Consider the following 19,537-nt stretch of genomic DNA (forward strand, 5'->3'; position numbering starts at 1 on the left):
TCTTATTAGCTCAGTTGGTTAGAGCCTTGGGTCATAATTTAAACGTTTTGGGTTCGAATCGTGGTGTGAGATGTCTTTTTTCTTTTTTTTTCTCGATTTTCTAGATTTTAATATTGAAGCAGGGTTATTTAAGCCATTTTTTACGTAACGTTCATTTTTCTTTTTTCTTTTTTTTTTACTTCGCTTATTCTTAGGTTTTCATTAACACCCCCCAGCCCCGACCAACCACACACACACCCAAAAACACCCGGGTACCCACCGATTTTTTAAATTTTAATATCGAAACAGGCTTATTTAAGCCATTTTTCACATGTTTTCTTTTTTGTTTTTGTTTTTCAGATTTTTACATTTAACATCGTTTGTTTGCCTTACGTTAGTTTTTTTTATGTTTTTTGTTTATTTAAATCTAATTTTTTTTTTTTAATGGAAAAAAAAATGCAAAAAAATAAAACTTACCGTGTATAATGAAAATATGTTTATTAGATTTTATTTATTTATTTTTCTTTGTTTCAATGAAAAAAAAAAAAAAATGAATAAATAAAACCAGAAACCTGATCGTGTTATTTTTTTTAATGTTGGTTTGTTTTGGTTTCTTTTTTTGTATTATTTTCTTTGTTGTCGCTGTTAACCAATTTCAATGTTGTCTGATTCCAATATCGATAGCGTAGTAGTAACTGTGCTAATGAAACTCTCAGAAATGCAATGTATAGAAATAAATAATGAATAAGTAGTTAATCCGAAAATAGGAAGTCAGCTCTAAAGACAGTAAATAAAATATTAAAGTGACTAATCGGTGCAAGATTTGAAGAACACTGGCAGCTGACTGTTAAAGTTTCTTGTAAAAACTGGAATCCAATGTTAGTTCATTTCATTTAAATAATCCTTCGAATTTCAACCTCCCCACCCCCTACAAAAAGAGAAAAAATATAAAGGGAGGAAAAACAGGGGAAAAAAAGAAGAAATTTATAAAATGGCACAAGTAACCCACAAAATAACTGGAATGTAAAGTCGCATTTCACCCAACTAAAAAATGCCAATCCATATTTTTTAAGCAACTAAGGACTCAAACCGGTGTTCCTCGTATATTTCCCTGTGGACGTATCCGCAGTGGTGTTAAGTGGTCGCGGGCGGCGTATGAATCGAATAGAGAGAAAAGATTTTACAACTTCCATTGATTCTAACTGATTGTGGCAGTGAACTCTCACCGGAAAAAATATAGAAATTTATGAATATCAAAGAACTGTAAGGGTAGTAGGCCTATAGCACACCTCAGCTCCTGTGCTGAAGTGTGGGGATATTACATTTGAATATAATGTCGTGATTTTTAATCCTATTAAGGTCAAACTCACACGGGGAAAAAATGAGTTCATTTTATTTATATAGAGATGAAACAAACCTCATTGAAATAATATCAAATGAATATGAGATTATCGTAAACTTGTAGTTCCTTTAAAAGATCATAAAATCTTAATTCTAACTTATTTATGGAATCGTTTGTAAACTTTAATGGCAAGACAATAGAATTCTTATTGTTTACTAAAGATTATGATGAATATCATCAGTTGAAATATTTAATCCATTGTTTTTTGTTTTAGATTGCCATCAGGATTGGAGATAAATCATTATTCTCATTAGAAATCCATTAAAAAAACATAATGATGTCTATCAAAAGATTTAATGAAAAAGTATAAAATTTTGACTATGCAACACTGACTCAACTTGATGAGTTGATTGCATGTTGAACATTTGTAAGAGAAATTTTTCTTCTTCATGACTCTGCTCCATGCTATCACTAAGATTGTAGAATTTTTATCTTGAAAAAAATAACAAATTGAAAATGACCTACATTATAATCACATAGAATATGGAGAAATATTAAAGAACAAGTTAGTAAAAAGTAATTTTCTTCAGTTACTGAAATATCAAGAGAACATTAAAAAGTGTTAGCAAAAGAAATCTTTAATTACTGCGACAACTTCATACCATCCTGCCTCATCTAAACTGTGATCAAAAACAAAAAATGTCTTACAAAATATTGGCATATTGTAGATTTTGCTCATTAATTTCAATTGACACATCTTGATTTATAAAATAGTCGATAAAATAAACTCATTTTGTTTTCAATTTTTAGTTTGTGTTCTGTTTCTATTTTGATAATAACACTGCTTGCAGTAATCTTTAACTTTAACAAAAAATGATGTGTAAGTGTGCACACACACTTTGTTGTGAGAAACGTTTATTTCAAACATAATGATTTAGTGATTTCCTGTTTCACACAAATCTTTCTTATTGGAGTAATGTTGGAATTGAGTCATTGATAAGTGTGCAACAAATGTTTTTGTTTTTTTACTATATTTGCATAAGTTCCTTTTTAAAAACTTTTTTGGATATAGCTAAATCAAAAGTACATAATTTGATTTGTTATTGATGCAAAGTTTTCAATTATATCGGTTGAATCTTTCTATAAAGTAAGGACTTTTCAAGTTTAGCTATTTGTCTATTTTAATTTTAAGATCAAGAACAATTGATTTGCTGAGAAAAGGACTTCCACTTCCATATTTTAATAAACATCTAATACGTTTGCATGCTACTCTCTCTACCTGACTGACCCTCCCTCCTTCTATATTGAATACAGCTTTCTTTAAAATATATAAGAACTTGTTATAATATTTAACCATCATTATTAAGCTTTATTAAACATATTTGTTATTGTAACTTTGTTAATAGCTCAATCCCTTTCCCAAAACACTAGAAAAGTGTCCTATCTTCCTTTTATTATTTACACGATTAACTTTAGCAATTTTATGACCACAACATTTTATATATTAAGGCAAAGTAATTTTAGAATGGTTCAATTAGTGTTTGCTTTTTTCTTTTCAGTAAAATTGAATCTTTTTGCTGATATAAAAATTCTATCTGAACAGTAAATATATTTCTACATTTTAAGCAAATTCTTCCTTTTATAACTTTCTCCTTGTGTGTGTGTGTGTTTGTTGCAGAATGTGTTGTCATGTTTAAAAATCTTGCGTCTTTTATTCTTTTGCCCTATTATCTATTTGAGCACATTCTGTAAGTATCACACATAGATATATTTATAATGCTCTTTTCTCTTGTCCCCATACCACAGAATGCCATAATTGCAAAAAACGTCCTGAGAAAATTTAAAGAAAAGATCTTTCAAATCTCATAGATTGAACAGATGAACTCTTATGAGTTGTTTTGCATTGAGTAAAATATTGTTTATCTCTTCTGAGAAATCCCAAGTAAAATCGGACTATGAGAAAGAGCATCATTAACTTGTGCTGTCATTATTGAATATGTGTGTGTGTGTGTGTGTGTGTGTGTGTGTGTGTGTGTGTCACTAGCTCTAGTCTATTAGATTGAGACAAGTGCAATTTGCTTATCATTGCTGAATTAGATCCATCTTTAGCCGATTGCTTTAGTATCTATAGTAGTGAGTCATTGTATTTGTATCTATAACAGTCCAGGTAAGTTACTTCTAATTCTTAGTCTTACTGGTCAGTTAGGCAGGAGGGAGGAGCTTGGCGGCTATTATTGTTTTGGCTTAGCTTAGTTTCTTGCTTTTCCAGTTTTGACAGTAGATAGAGATAGAATGCCTGCATGATCATCTCCATTTCTTTTTGTATTACATGTATCCTATCCAAAAAAAAAAAAAAAAAAAATCAAACTTTAAGTGTGGATTGGAAGAGTTTTTGCATGAAGTAGTCTATGGGGTTTTAAGTACATATGTTTTTCAATAGTCTATTTTACTTTAAATACTCTCACTGCTGATTCTTCTATTATTTAAACTTTTCATTGTTTACCATACTACATCAACTCTACTGCTGCTGGTAGAAACTAGCTTTCTTTAATTTCCTACAGCTACTGCTCGTGACACAACTCGTGCTGGGTTCTATTACTGCTTTTGCTACTGCTGCCTTTATTAGTAGTAGTATTGCCACTACTATGGCTCCATTTGTTTGCAGTAGAGTACTGCTGCTCTTCACCTGCTCTTGCAGTGTCTCTTTTGCTACTACTGCTCATACTACTGTGATCACTACTTGCAGCTGTATGCCAAACTACTCTCACTACAGCAGCTTTCTGTTGTGTAAGTGTACAACCAGGTTCTTCTGCCACTGTGTATCTGTGTGACAACAGTGAAGAACAGGCATATCTCACTCTTTGGAGTGAGTAAAACAAAGAATAGAGCAGCCCCCTCCCCCCCCCAAAAAAAAACATCCATGTAAGCTTTTACAAAGTGAACTGAGAAAGCGTCTCTTTTGTTCATTCTTTTTGTTTATACACATCTCTCTCTCTCTCTTTCATTCTTTTTCTCGGGCACACGCACTGGCTTGCCATGTTTTGCTATGTTAGGTGTAGCTGTTGAGTTGAGAGAGAGAGAGAGAGAGAGATCTTCTGTGCATGCTTGTGGGATGTGCAGTATCTGACACTGACATTTGAAAGACAGAAACAGGAAAGTAAAGAGAGAGTAAAGAAAGGAAACTTGTACGACTTTTTTTTTTTTTTCCAAACTGTAACAAACACCATTCAGTTAAAGTGTTGGGTCATTTTACTTAATTTTTTTATTTTTGTTATGATTCAGTTTTATTCGATTTGGGTATCTTACCATATGACAACAGTTTGACCTGACCTGAACCAACTCAACTGACTCAACCTAACGAGCAATTAACAAGCTAACCTGATTTGGTTGGATGACATCCTGCGTACTGATGAACTGTTATATGCCTGCGCCAAATATGCAGACACTGACCTGAAATGACATGACCTGAAAAAAATAAAAGTTTCCGATGCATATACACACCATTCTCACATGCAGACTAACACGCAGCATTTTTGTTCCCAAGTGCTCTCAGTGTATCCAGGAAAAGTTTAGATGTTTCACCTGCTATTGCACGTATGTACTGTGAACATTTAGATGCACACATTCTTTATTCTGGTGATGTGTAAGAAAAAACAGAAACACATGGCCTAATAATGCAATTCTATCTAACTTAACATGCAATCACTTGTGAGACAATATGCACACCAATGTTGATTTTACTATTCACTAATTTAGGTTTTGCGTGAGAAAAGCAACCTGCTTCAGATGGTGGATGCACATGCCAACAAATGGTAAGAACTTGTTTTATTTTTGGATCTTGTTCAAATTCCTACTTTTGCATTTCATGTTAAAAGTTGTGGATATGCATGCATGAATGTCAGTGCAAATAGAGATGAGTTTTCTTTGTTTTTCTTCAAAATATGCGTATATGTGTGCATTCTCCTTTGGTGCATCTATTGTGTAAATAAATATACTAGAAATGATAAAATGATGACAATTAAAAAAAATTACTGCTTTTTGGATTAATATGTTCAAAATGTTTGTACATTTTTGGTTTTTATTTGTGCATGAAAACCAATTATTGTCTTTAAAGTCGGACTGATGAACATATAACAACTTAGTTTTTTGCAAGACTTTGTTTTCTTTTATATTTATTAAGGAAAGCCTTTGATGTTTTTCATGTTTGTGTGTTCTTAAATCAGCACAACATCCCTATGCATAGTAAAAACAAAAAAGCTATGTTTGTATGTACACACACTCATATGCATACTTCTCTAATGTATAGCCAAGATAAATTGTTTCTGTGGTCTCTCTACATTCACAGATGCTGTGGTTGCCGATTGAAAATCTATTCAAAATTTCTTTGAAAAATTCTCGAAATTACAACCCAAAGCTGCAAGTTTTAAAGTAAGCGATAACTGCATGAGAAGCTTTTCACTGGTTTAGTTTTTAATCGTGTGTATCCACCCCCACGCAAACACCTGAACATTGCGTATGTATGTGCTCACAATGAGAAAATCCATGTTTATTTATTTTTAAAAGCAGCTTTTTGAATTCTCATTTGTTCAAAAATGTAAACATTTTACCAAATAATTCATTTGAAATGATATTGATTCAGAAAGAGTGTGATTCGATTTCTTTTAGGAACATTTTTGTTCTTAATAAGAACATTTTATTATTAAAAAAAAGTATCAACCTTTATATCTCTTGTGTTCATCTTTTATGTAAGAAGCTCACTAAAACATGAGCATAAATAAAAATAAAGGTGTTTTTGAAATAATAGTATTTATTAGTTGTTTGTCAATGAAAATGAGCTACATACTATGATGCGCATATGTGTTTGCGCACGTGCATACGATTTTACTAGTACAAGTGTACGCAGTATAGTTAAAAATAAACACAACTCTTCACATGTGTGTTACTGTGTGCACACTTTGATCGGATGAAAAAGAAAAGGACCTCTAAAAAGTGAGGATACACCTGATTTTCGCTACTATTACATTCTTGCTCTAATAAAGAGGATTTTTAAATATAGAGATATTTAGTTCACTTGAAATTTCATTGATTTAATTTTTCTGCATGGAAATTTAGTATATTTGAGGAAGATCCTATTTTATGTTATAGCCACATTCTGGGGTAACTTGTGACATTGTTCATTTCCTGGCCTAGTAACCTGATTAAGTGCCTATCATCATTATTCCACACACACACACACAGAACAGGTAGGAAACAATTCAATCAAGGTATATACTCCATACTGAAACCGGTTTGTTTGTCTAGATCAACCATTGTAATGATGAAGTTTTTAAATCAAAACTCAAACCATCTCAATTTTTTGTTCTTTTTTTTACTTAATTAGATATGATGATATTTGTTTAATGTATTTTCAAAATGTACAAGAAATATCGTAAACACAAAGATGATCTAAATTTGTTTGTACAGTTCACATGAATGTTTGAATATCTATTTTTATGTGCATTTTATATGTATCTGTCCAATTCATTTGTATGATTAAAAACTGAAAACACTTTGAATTTTGTGCTTGGTTCCATTGTCTGTTTGCGGATATGCGTGTGTACACACTCATCATGTATAGGTTTCTGAGTGAACTAAGCCGTGTAGTAGAACTAGTAATAGTAAGTGGTGGTTTTAGTAGTAGTACTAGCTCTCTGGTACAGTAGAGGCTAGCGTGACCCAGATACAATAGCCTACATTTCAGGGAGAGGAGAGGACAACCCCCTCCCTTTTACTATATTCTCCTTTCTTTCTGTCTATGGTGCACTCTTGTAGCCTTCTTTTTTCTCTCATATTTCTAGTGTGTATGTGTGTGTGTCATCAGTATTGTCATTATTTCTTTTTGATTGGGTTGGGTAGAGGTACCAATTAATAAAAATTTGCAGAGTGAAGTCATAAAATAGATGGGCACTTCAAAATCTATGTTGAAATAAATGCATATATATATATATATATATAAACTCCAGCTTGTTTTCTGCCAATGTTTCAACTTGTTTCACTGTTCGTTTTAACTGAAGTAAATTTAATTTGAAACAAACTCTAGTTTACCTTTTGGGACTTTGATTCTTGAACACCATTCACTTTATTTCCTATCTTACGTTGTTTCCTCTTGTTTTACTCTATTCCAACAACTTCAGTCGAACAATTAAAGAGGTGATCCCTTTTATTTTTAGTTAAAGCATCTTTTGGGGATAAGAGAATACACTTACTATTTCTCTCTATGTAATTTGCTAGAAATTATTCATAAACATGGGAAAGCAAATTCTAATGATCGCGAACTAAGTGAAGGAAGAAGTGCTAAAAGGCTGTTTGTTGGCGTTTCTTCAGCATTTTTATTTTAACTCAACTTGTCAACACACGTGATTTATGTGATATATATATATTAGTCAGCGGTCTCCGATCTGTTCAATTTTTCTTTTGAAATAATATTCTGCTTTTCGTTGTTTTAAGCAAGCAAAGGTAAAGATCGGTTTACTTTTAAACGAGGACAAGTGAAGTGTAGTTCATTGGAACCCTTTAAAAAAAGAGAAAAGAAAAGAACAGAAAGACCCCCACCCTCCAAAATTCTCTAGCACGAAACCCTGCTGCTCCTTTTCAAATAAGTGCGTCCAATGTACAACGAGAGGGTAAATAAGCTCATTTTTAAAGAATGAAAATATTTACGACACACACACACACACACACACAGCAGCATTGCAATGCGATTTCGAACGTAGAGAATAAATCAGATTAACAATTTCAGGGGGGGGGGGGTGATCAGCCATTTGAATTTCCATTCACTTAATTGAAGCATGACGACACTCGCATCCAAAATGGACTAAATCCTGCGGCTGACAATTAGTATCAAACATATGTCTACAACCTGAGAGGGTACAACAACGACTATGTTAATGTTTGTGTATGCATTTTCTTTTGTACAACGTAGAGGAAGTGGGGGGGGGTAGTAAAAAGCTAACTTACAATTTGTTTTATTGACTCACATTTGATAAATTAATATTTTAATTGAAAATGATAATAAACGAACGAGAACAGCCGGAACTAAAAAAAAAAAAAAAAAAAAAAAAACTGTTGTTGGATTCTTATTACTTTATTTTTGGATTTTCTATACTAGAGAGTTTAAAGTTAAATAAAATCCGCTGAGAAAATGTTCATTTTATTCCCAATTTTATTTGTGTGTGTCCATGTGTAAACTTCCACCCCCGCTCGCCCCCGAAAGACATTCTTAAAAGCAGATAAATGTTTTGTGCGAATATTCATAGAAAACAGAGTATGCTTTTTAAATTCGAACAAAACATCGATCAGTCTTAAAAGTAACTGTATCTACCCGGTGTTGCTCGGAATCATTTTACGTCGTTTCATTTAAAAAATTTTTTACCAACTTATATTTTAAATAACATTTTGACAGTTAAACTTAATTAGTACTGTATTATTTATTAATTAAATTATTTTTAATCAATCTATAACTAATTGATGTTAAACTAACGTTGTTTTAATGTCTATTGAATAATTGATTTATTGAAATACATTCCAACATTTTCAATCTTTTCATGACTTTCTATCGACAATTTAAATTCAAATTTCGATATGCTATTCTATTTCTTTTTTAATTACTTTGTTAAACTATTAAAATGGCCGATTTAATTACGAAGAAACAAAAATGCATTATGGTGGATTTAATTTCGTAAATAAAATGATATTTATAAAAAAAGTGGTCGTTTACTATTTTTACGCTTATTGCCTTTAAAATTTTAATAACTAATCGATCAATAGCATAAAAAGTAAGTCACGTAAAGGCGAGGAACAACACATACAAACATGATACTTCACACAAATTTATTAATATATAGATTATTATTAATAATAATAGCACTTGCGTGTGTGCTATTGAGTTTCGTTTCTTTTTCTCTCACGCACACCAAATAGATGGACGTGTTTTTAGCTTCCATGTCTTATTGTGTAATGTGTAGAATGTGTGTGCGCGCATATTTCATTTTGCATTAATACCTTCTTCACGTCCCCTTGTATTCATTCGTATGTTACATCTCTTTCTCTCTGTGATTTCTGCTACTGACTGCTGACCGCCTCGTATCTTACTCTACTCCCCCCTCCTCCCGCTGAAAATATTTAGTTCATTTGGAGGTCAAAGTGACATTTTTAGGGGGGTGGGAGACAGAATAGAACAAGGTGGGGGACGTTTAATAGAAAGAAGTGAAGAAAAAATACATATTCATCGTTAAGAGAGGAGGAGGAGAAGGAAAAAATCTTTAAATTAAACGAGAGAGAGAGAACAAATAAGAGCATGCGACGAGCAGGCTGAAAAGGAGGAGGAGGAGGAGCAGGAGAAAGACTGTTGTGAACTATTCTAACAACGAGAGACGAAGATAAAGAAAGTAGGAAAAAAGGTTTTTACGGAAAAAGAAATAAGAAAAACAAAAAAGAAGCAACGAACGAAAAAGTTAGAAAAAGAAAAAAAATGAGCTTCAAACAAAAGTATTGAGGAAAAAAAAGGAGGAAAAACGTAGAAAAGTCTTTAATTTGTTTATCATCCCCAAAATGATTCTATCGCAGTTGTTTTTCATGTGAACAAGGAAAACGGGAGAATTAGTTTAAAAAATCTTCAAACACTGACAAAAAAAAAAAAAAGATTGCGAAGAATTAGGGGAAAAGAAAAGCCTTTTATTTGTCGTGTATTTCCTTTTCTATAGAAAAAGAAACACCTTTTGCTGCAGTTTTTGTTGTTGTTTTTGTTGATGGTGAAATCGTCTTTTAGCAACCCCAAAAGGAAGGAGTGACTTTAAAAGTATAAGAAAGAAATTATGTGTAAAAATTAAACGAAGAAAAGAAGGGGAAAGATCTTCTAACGCAGAGAAAGGAAAGAAATTAAAACAAAACCTACTTTTTAAAAAGTGAGATTTTTATAACAAGATTTCGAAGAAAAGGAGGAACGCAATCATAATTTTTCCGTAAACAGAAAAGGAAATTCGGATGATTCTCAAAAGAAATTAATCCTCGAATAAAAAGGGGCAAAAAGGATAATACCTCACTCTTCAGGCAGTAAGGATATATATTTTTTTTATTTTTTTTAATTTTCTTTTTTAGTTTTTAAAAGGATATATTTCTTTCCTATGAGATTATAAGATACGAATAATATTAAACAGTGGAGGACACAAAACTGATGCAAACATTTATTTATTTGGTAATTACGAAATCGCCCACTTTTCTCAGGTACAAGGTAAGATTTCATTTTTTATGAATTACGATAATTTAGTCGTTTATGTTATCAGAGGAACTTCATTATCCCCCCCCCCCGATTTTATTTTACGGTTTTTAATATTCTAAAGACTCATCGGGCTTGGATCAAAGTTTATCATCTGTTCTGTCTTCGATTGTCTTCAAATTCAAAGTGTTCTTTTTAGAACGGTAAATCCCCTCTACTCCGTTAAAAACCGACCTTGAGTTTTAACTGTACGCTCGTAGGGAAATGCAAGTTAATATACTATTTTAGTGAAGTAATATTGACGAAAGACTAAAGATATGACTTTTAATTCAAATTTGTATGAACCAACAAGGACGACAAAAATTAATTTCAATAAAATTCCGTTGAATTCTAAAAGAAAAAAAGAAAATAGCAACCTTTAAATGCCATGAAATGAACATCCGGATATATTAATATACAAACATTCGTCTGATTGTGTTTTACTCTATTTTTATTGCTTATTATTTTAGAGGTTTATGTTTTTCATTAGAGCAATATATATTTTTTTAATAACTGAGTTTTAATGATTATTTTTTGTTTTCATTCATTCGGTCAGTCGCTATTTAAATTTCGTTTTCTGAATACATTTCCAGCGTTTAACTATAACTATTATTCGTTCGACAAACTCCATGCATTCGGTGCAAAGCAGTACGTAATATTGCTAAGATTATCATAATTATCAATATGATAATCTTCAAAGCTGATCAACATTTGCGAAACAAGGGCAACTTGCACCACAAAACATGAATTATTCGATGCAGAAAACATGAAAACAGGTCATGAGAATGAAAGAAGGGGAAAGTAGAAAGAGGAGATAATATAACTACTGCTACTACTATTACTGTGATCACCATTAGGGGATATAGTTTTTTATGCTAAAGTCAATTAAAAAAACAAAAAGTATTTTTGTCATAACAACAAAAAAATATATCACCAGAAAAACTTTGTATTCAACACGTTTTACAGCTTTTGTTTTAGAAGTTATTATTTGATTAACTTATCAATGTTTCTGTTTGCAACGAACGTATAAAATGTAAAATGCTTTTTTCGGTTCTAAACAAGACAAATGTTCTAAACTATGCTGCTGCCATTTCTGTCCTCCACCTGTGGGTGTGTCTGGAAAGATGTGGATCTTTATTAAATCCCTCTTTTTCGTGGTGTTAAGCTACATTAGGAAATCAACCGGTTGGTTGGTAGTAATTTAGAACTTAATCATCCATTCTATTGTTACCTGGCGACTCCCCTCCTTCGCACCTTTCTTTACTAAAAAACAAACTATGCATTACAATTAAAGAGACATGAGAGGTGAACACCATTCAATATGATAACTGCATTTACCGTGCGAATCTGCCTTTTTTGCGAATATGAAAAAGACAAAGTTGGCCTAGTTGTTGGGAATACGTCACACACGTGTGTCAGTTCTCCCTAAATTCGCAATCATCCATGCGTGACATACGTGTGTGTTTCTATGCCAGATGCATCTATTCTTTCGATATCATGATTATCATTTTTATCAATAATCGCTTCTTAGTCGAATTCAGCTGACTTGCACGCGCGACTCAGTCACCATTGACCCCCGTCGCGCTAGAGTGTGTCAGGGGAGGGAAGATTAGTTGTGTTAACTATTCGATTTATAAATGTCGTGAAATCGACATCCCCATGCCCACAGGTGTCTACATATCGGGATTATGTGTGTGTGTCGCAGAAATGTTAACGATGAACGTCACGTAACATTTTTTACATAAGCTTGTTCTTCAGTATGTTTTGTTTTACCTTCCTTGCATAGTAATACTCAATGGTCAGTATGATTGGATTTTGAGAAGACCAAATTATTAACTAGATATTTGTACAGGATGTATGTGTAGATATTTATTTTAATCTTTAAAACCAACGTGTCGTACAACAAAGAAAAGATGAACTAAATATAGACACATATGACCTTTCCCTCTCGCATAATTTTATATATTTACTTTCTAAAGAGAGAATAATATATTTCAATTTAGAAATGTACATTTCTACTGCACAATAACAACCTAATTTCCACATCTTAGTGAAAGACGTTTTTGTTATGTAAACGCGGAATATCTACAAATAGATTCATGTGTATATGATTATGTACATCTTAAAGATTAGATTTCCCTTCTGACAAAAGCACAGCACAAATGTGTGTGTGATTGTTTGCATGTGTAACAAGCGCCATCCATATGATGATTATATGAAATGAAGTTTGTGTTCAGCCCCCCCCCTCCTCTCTTTTGGATGTTCATTGTGGAACCTCTTAATTTTTAGCACTAGGTAAGATGCAGCCAATCGTTACCATCCAGTTTCATTTTTTTATTATTATTATTCACCCCCTCCCACTTCTAACCTATCTGTCATATATATCTATAGAGAGAGATTTACTTAATAAAGAATTACCATTATTATTTTATCTTTACAACTTTTTATTACTTAGTTCTAATATTTCATAATAATTTGGTTCTCCTGCCTGCGTTATTAAGAAAAATGCTTTTAAATAACTTCTTACCTTATCCTCACCAATTACCCATATACACGTTTGCTTTCTAAAGAATTTTAGATACAACGGAAACGATTTGTTAATGACACACAAAGTCCATGTGTTTGTAAAAACACTTGTCTTTTTTACCACTAAGAATAATCATTATAAATTTCATATATTTTTCACAAACACATGCCTTTTCAAGTGTGTAATCGACCATTTCTACACATACTTAAACAATCCTGACACGCACCGTTTTTTGTTTTTGCGTCTTCCAAAAAGCATTGCAAGATCTTGTTCATTTTACATGACTTGATTACTGTTTTGTTTGCGAAATTTAATTATCCCTTTCACAAGATCTATCATACATAAGTTTTTTTTTTATGAAATTAATTTCCTAATAAACGATTGAAATAAAAGTATTAAACAACTTATTTTTTCACCTTTTCAAAGTATTGAACTTCAATAATCAAACATCATGTAAACGTTTACCTTGATTTTTCAATAAAATCAAACCATTCACTGTGTACTACTGTACTTTATTGTCCTCTTTTTTTTCTGACCTATCTCTCTGTCCCCTATTACTGCTGCTCCTGCTTCAGTCGGTGAATCCCCTTTTACTTCCTTATGAAATATTGGGATAGCACCCATTCAAAGTGGAAACCTAGGAACCTTTAAGTCATTTCTTCTTTTTCATAGGCTCTTAACCGTGTTTGTGCGATTTAATTTTCTCTAATTTCAAATCGTATTTTCACTGAGACTGAAATATGGAGGAGTTAAACTATTGTTTAATGGCATAAAAAAGTTTGTTTTCGATAATTATTAGTATTTAAAGAATCTCTGTATTGAAACTGGTTTCTAAGAATTTAACACAATTTAATGGTTGTTGTTGGAGCATCCACCGCGAGTGTGGCCCAGATAAAACAGCATACCGACATAGTTAGTTGAGTGGTTATAAAATGGGGGATCAGTTTGTAATGATGTTTGTATTATGAACATATTACTCACTTTATGGCCACAATACATATCAATTTCTTTTTACCACAATCTGTATAATCTTATTTTCCCCCCATTTATCATATTTGTCTTTAACACGCGCCCTTTTTAATTAATATTTCTCTAAAAAAAACTAAATCCCTGGACGTAATCAATATAACGAAAACAATTTCACATCTTACTTTTCACATTGCTTTTACTTCGTTTTAGAAATTCTTTTCATTTTCAAAAACCACAAAACTTGATTAGGTCAGGATGGTTACCAAATTGGAATATCAAATACCCCCCCCCCCATTCCGTGCCTGTTTTTAATTACGACTTTTCTTTTATTGATTACACTCTCTTTTCACTTTCTAGGTAATTATATTGAGGTATATTTTTCTTTTGGAGTATATTTTCTTCTCTTTCCTCTTCTCGCTGATTTTTTTTTTCTTTCTAGACAACTTATTACGTCTTTCATAAAATGTTACATTCTTCTACAAAAGATTTATTTTTAATCAATTACACTTATAAAAAAGAAGCATCACTATTCTCAGTTTGTTTTATTTTATTTCAACGCCGCCGTAATTATACTTTTATTAGTTTGTATGATGAGGTATTAATGTAGAAATGGAAGAATGAAATGTTCAACTACGTTGACACATACAGTAGATTTTATTTATACAAAAGAGAAAGAATCTTTATTTCTGATATGAACGTTTTGTATTGGGGAGGGGGAATATTTTTCTTAACTTGTAAAAGAATATTTTAAGGGATTAAATGAATGTCATAGTTTTAAACTAAATGTGATTACGAGAATAAATATATTTGTTTTTAAGATGATAAAATCAAATGGAAATTATCCTAAACAATTTTTTTGTCAATTCTGGGTTTATTTCTCTGGAATGTTTTGCTTTGCTACTGGAGACAGCCTTTTACGAAAATGTCATAATAACCAAACAAAATAACATTGATCCATGTTTTCCTTTCTTTCCTCTTTTCTGTCTACTTCTTTTCTTCTCCTCCCTCTTCTCTCCTCCATTTTAAACTAGGTATTAGGTCGCACTTGACTGACCTTAATTTGTGGCAAATTTGACCTCTGTAAGAAAATGTCAACACTTTGTCAAGGAATAGAAATCTGATGCTGAATACATCGCATCAGGTTTCATCATTCGTTATGTTTAGTATGACCTGAAACATTCTTTAGTTTTATTTATTATTCTCTGTGTACTTACTTTTTACCCACCTATCTGTGAGGCTGAGGCAAAAAGGGTTTTGCGTCTTCTGATGACACGCACACTTAATTAGCACGGAGTAACTTGTGTTCACTTATTGTGATTGAGTTTGAGTAAAAAATGAATCTTTTGGAAACGAACCATTTTTTGCCACTGTAGTAGAGCAACAACGAGAGCAGCAGTGAAAGCATCTATTGTTCGTCATGATTTATGGGTGGCTAGAATAGGATACAAACAGAAAAGGCAACCTGCTTTTTGTTGTGTATGATAGATTTTATCGATTTAAGGAAAATGCCACGTACATTTTTGTAGAGTAGTGTGACTTTTTTCAAACTTTATCTCTTACTCTATCTCTCCTGTTTTAATATTTTCTTTGTTACTACTATTTCTCCACAACTAAATTATACGCGAAATAATATTCTAATTTCAAATAGGATACAGTTTTATTTTTATCTTTCTTTATACTATATTTGATAATTTATGTTGGCAGCCCCACCCCCGAACGTTTTACGCATTTTTTTTACTACACCTTTGGAGTTTTTTTCATTTCTCTTTAATGTGGTCTGCTTCAGTTTCGTTTAGTTTTTGCTTTCCCTAATAATTCTTAATATTTAATAATACACAGTAAATAATGCCTTCTAAACATCGATGTGTCTATTGTAAGAATAACTGAACATTTGTGTTGATACGAGTTTTGAATTAATGCAATTTTTGGTTTTGTGTTACGTGAAAGTTTGACACAGCATATTGTGCAGATAGAATATAGGTTTCGTTTTCTTTTAAAATTGCTTAAAACTTTAAATTTTCACAAATTTAAGTTTCTGAATGAAAACATCTGATATGGGTTTAATGTTGTATTTGTAATTTCAAAACAATTATAATTAAAAATATGAAAACACTCAAGAATTGTTTAAGTTTTCTGTTTTTGTGAGCAGGCAGAAAAGTAAAAACAAGCTTCCAAATTTTCAGTTCGCTTCCGAATGTTCTAAAAGTGTACTAGTGTTTGGATTTCTGCCTCTGTCTCTCACACACACATTTCTTTGTTTTGTATTTCTTAAGACAGTTATTTTATGCAATTTTCATAGCATTATATAGAAAAAGAGTAACATGGTGATTTCAGTAAAACAAATTATCACATTTTCCTGAGTTTTGAATCCAAACTTTTGCGCGCTTCCCCCCGCCCCCCCGAAGCTGAATTGCATCTGTGTGTGTGTGTGTGGGGGGGGAATTGCGCGTGCGCGCGCGCACACACACACACACACACACACACACACACACACACACACACACAAGGAAGGAAGAAATATAATCATGTCAATCTGCCCTAATATCCCTCGTCTTTCTCTCTTTCTCTCACTTGCTCGCGCGCACGCGCTTGACTGGTTGGCTAGCAGTTTTTGGAAACACTTTGTTGTCATTTTCTTTTTCACAATTTGTAAACTAATTGATTTGAGGAAATTATTGTAATTAGTATAACTCTCTCTCTCTCTCTCTCTCTCTCGCTATATATATATATATATATATATATATATATATATATATATATATAAGGGGCGAATTTCGCGAGGGAACAAAATACAAACATTTGTGTATCTTACTTTCTCTGAACATATTTTATACTATAACACATTTCTTGAGCATTGTTGAAATAATATTTAAACATTGTATACATATATTTTATTATATATGAAAGCCATAATATATACATCTGCGTTTCTCGGCAAAAAACGAATTTCTTCATTTTTGACAAATAAAAAAAAATTTATGGAAAACAGAAAGTATGTAAAAATAAAGGTTTTATTATAATTGAAATTTTAATATTCTGGGCATATTTAAAAAAAATGTCTAATTCGATTAAGAAAAAACAGTCAATGAAAATGAAACCGTTGTGAAAAACTACATTTTCAACTTTATGCAGCGTTCATTCTTTATTAACATACTAAGTCAGTCCATATGAAGTCTATCGAATGGCAAAGTAAACCGTTTTTTAAGTGAACCCATGTGGCATGTGCATTTATTTTATGTGAACTAGCGGGGGAAGGGGTCTTGCCTGGCCGTAAAATACGTTTAAATATATTTTAATTCATGCAGATTTCGTATTTATTATTACAGAGCCAATTCTCTGTTTAATATTATAGTATATCTAATATATAATACGGATTTTAAAAGATTTTTAAAAAATGACTTGGGTGCCATCAGCTCGAATTGAAACCAAAACATTTAGCGCTCCAGCTAGATTACCTAACGTTTGAGCTATTAACAGATAGATAAAGATTTAAAATTAAACCACTTCAAGCTATGAATAAATTTGCGCATGCGCAAAACTAATAGAAATATGTCGGCAAAGTGAAATGAACATTTGCATTTCTGTACGCGTTATTCATCCATCCAAACAATGATTTTACTCATTATTATAAAACCATCTTTGGTGTATGATTATTATTTTCTGTTAATTTCAGTGTTATGTGTAATTTAAGAGTTTATTGGTTAAACATTTTCACACATACATCTATTGTTTTATTTATATAGATAACCTTCTTTCACTGTATTATGTTTGATCCCCTCCCCCACCACACAATGTTCTTATTTTATATATCACTGTTGATTCAGACACTCTCTGTTTATTAACAAATAAAAGTCTTGATTGGAATAGTCTCTTATAAACAAAAGAAATATCACTGAAGTCGTAATACTATTTAAAACGTAGTTGGAGAGATATCAAGCAGAAAGACTAATTTTGGATTTTTATTAAAATAATTAACTGATTTAAAAACCCACCTTTTTTTCTAATTGTTTAACAGTCTAACCTGAATCACATGAGAAAAAGTGAATTTGTTTTTAACATATTTGACACTCAAGCTACATTGTTAGTAAATATGCATGATGGATTTTATGGCTGGTTTACTTGTAAATCTATTTCTTTAAGTTTCTGTTAGTTTTTATGAGAAATAGTAAAAACCCCTTCATTTCTGATACCAGTTATTTAAATGAAAGGATTTTTAATCGATATATACACTCTCTAGCTCTTTTCAGGTTACTTTTATCCTAGTGAAGTGGAAATTTTGACTAAACCTTTTATTTAATCTGTCTCAGTTGTGAGTTCAATCTCTAGCGAAACAAGTAAAGAAAACTTAAATGATACTGCTAATTATCTAAAAGGCATCAATTATGGAATGAGCAATTACTCTACAGTTCAGTTGGAAATTCTCAGATGGTTACTGTGGTGAAAGACTGCTTTTTTTAAAAAGCTTCTCAGTATTTTGTTATTTCTTATTTTATTTCAATAAATTATTTATGATTCTAATATGTTCATTTTTAAAGTATAAAATAATTTCTATCAAGTTTGCTAAAATGCACAAAGTTGTAGATTATTTCCTTTTTGACTAAATATAATGTTTAATAATGTTTAATATAGAATAATGCCACTCTATTCCGGGTGTCATATGAACAAGGCTGTAAATCTTGTGACCATATTTTTTAAATTTGTATTTTTTTTTTATAAATATTCAAAAGATGGTTTGAAAAATTCTGAGACATAACTGCTTTCTTTTTACCAAACTTTGCTTTTTAGAACTTAATCATTGTGATTCTCTGCTGATATATTTGCTTGGAAGTAGTTAAAGAGAAACGTGTGTCTTATCCCTTCTGCCCTCTTTCTCTTGTGTCCACTGCATGCATGAAGCACATACAAACATGTGCAGGGGAACAGAAAAGATGCGAACTAAAATGAGTTGTGCACTTAAAAAAGAAAGTTGCCAGTTACGTAGTGCTGCATGATTTGTTTTTACAAAAATTTGTCCATTGCAATTTTGTACTCCCAGTTTTTTTGTTTTTTTTGCATGCTCTTCTTTGTATAGATCGGATTTACACTTTGTTTACAGTTTAAACAGCTGCAGCAGTAGCATTGAGGGGTGGATCAGTGGCAGCATGAGTTAAGCCCCACCTCCCAAGATGAGAAAAAAAGTTTTTTTAACTATGACTGCAACTCATAGATTTAACACTTAAAAAGTTATCTTACTGGCTTTTTGACTTGGGAGAAAGAAACACATCTTAAGAAAACCTGAAAATTAACACATTTTATATCTATGTAAGGAATATTTTTGCTATACAGTAGAACTCCTGGATACAACATTAAAAATTAGTAACAAAATACAGTACAGTATATAATCAAATAACACCGTAAGGCAGGGCAAATATCATAACCAGGGGCCAGG

General features: G+C 31.8%; 1 protein-coding gene across 8 annotated transcripts in view; it reads left to right on the forward strand.

Annotated features, from left to right (window-relative positions):
• The first annotated feature begins 3,357 nt into the window (after window positions 1-3,357).
• The window catches only part of LOC145242626 (uncharacterized), a 377,218-nt gene continuing 361,038 nt past the window's right edge, over window positions 3,358-19,537 (forward strand). For 2 of the 8 annotated variants that reach the window (XM_080105740.1, XM_080105746.1), the window contains exon 1: window positions 9,624-10,411. The gene's annotated coding sequence lies outside the window, so the exon portion shown is untranslated. Of the gene's footprint in view, window positions 3,489-3,978; window positions 4,244-5,077; window positions 5,134-5,666; window positions 5,750-9,623; window positions 10,590-19,537 lie in introns of those variants that run through there. The other 6 variants (XM_080105739.1, XM_080105742.1, XM_080105741.1 and 3 more) reach the window with 5 other exon arrangements.

The sequence above is a fragment of the Euprymna scolopes genome, chromosome 21 (assembly GCF_053919585.1).
Source record: "Euprymna scolopes isolate OS-2025 chromosome 21, ASM5391958v1, whole genome shotgun sequence".
Classification (NCBI taxonomy): Eukaryota; Metazoa; Mollusca; class Cephalopoda; order Sepiida; family Sepiolidae; genus Euprymna; species Euprymna scolopes.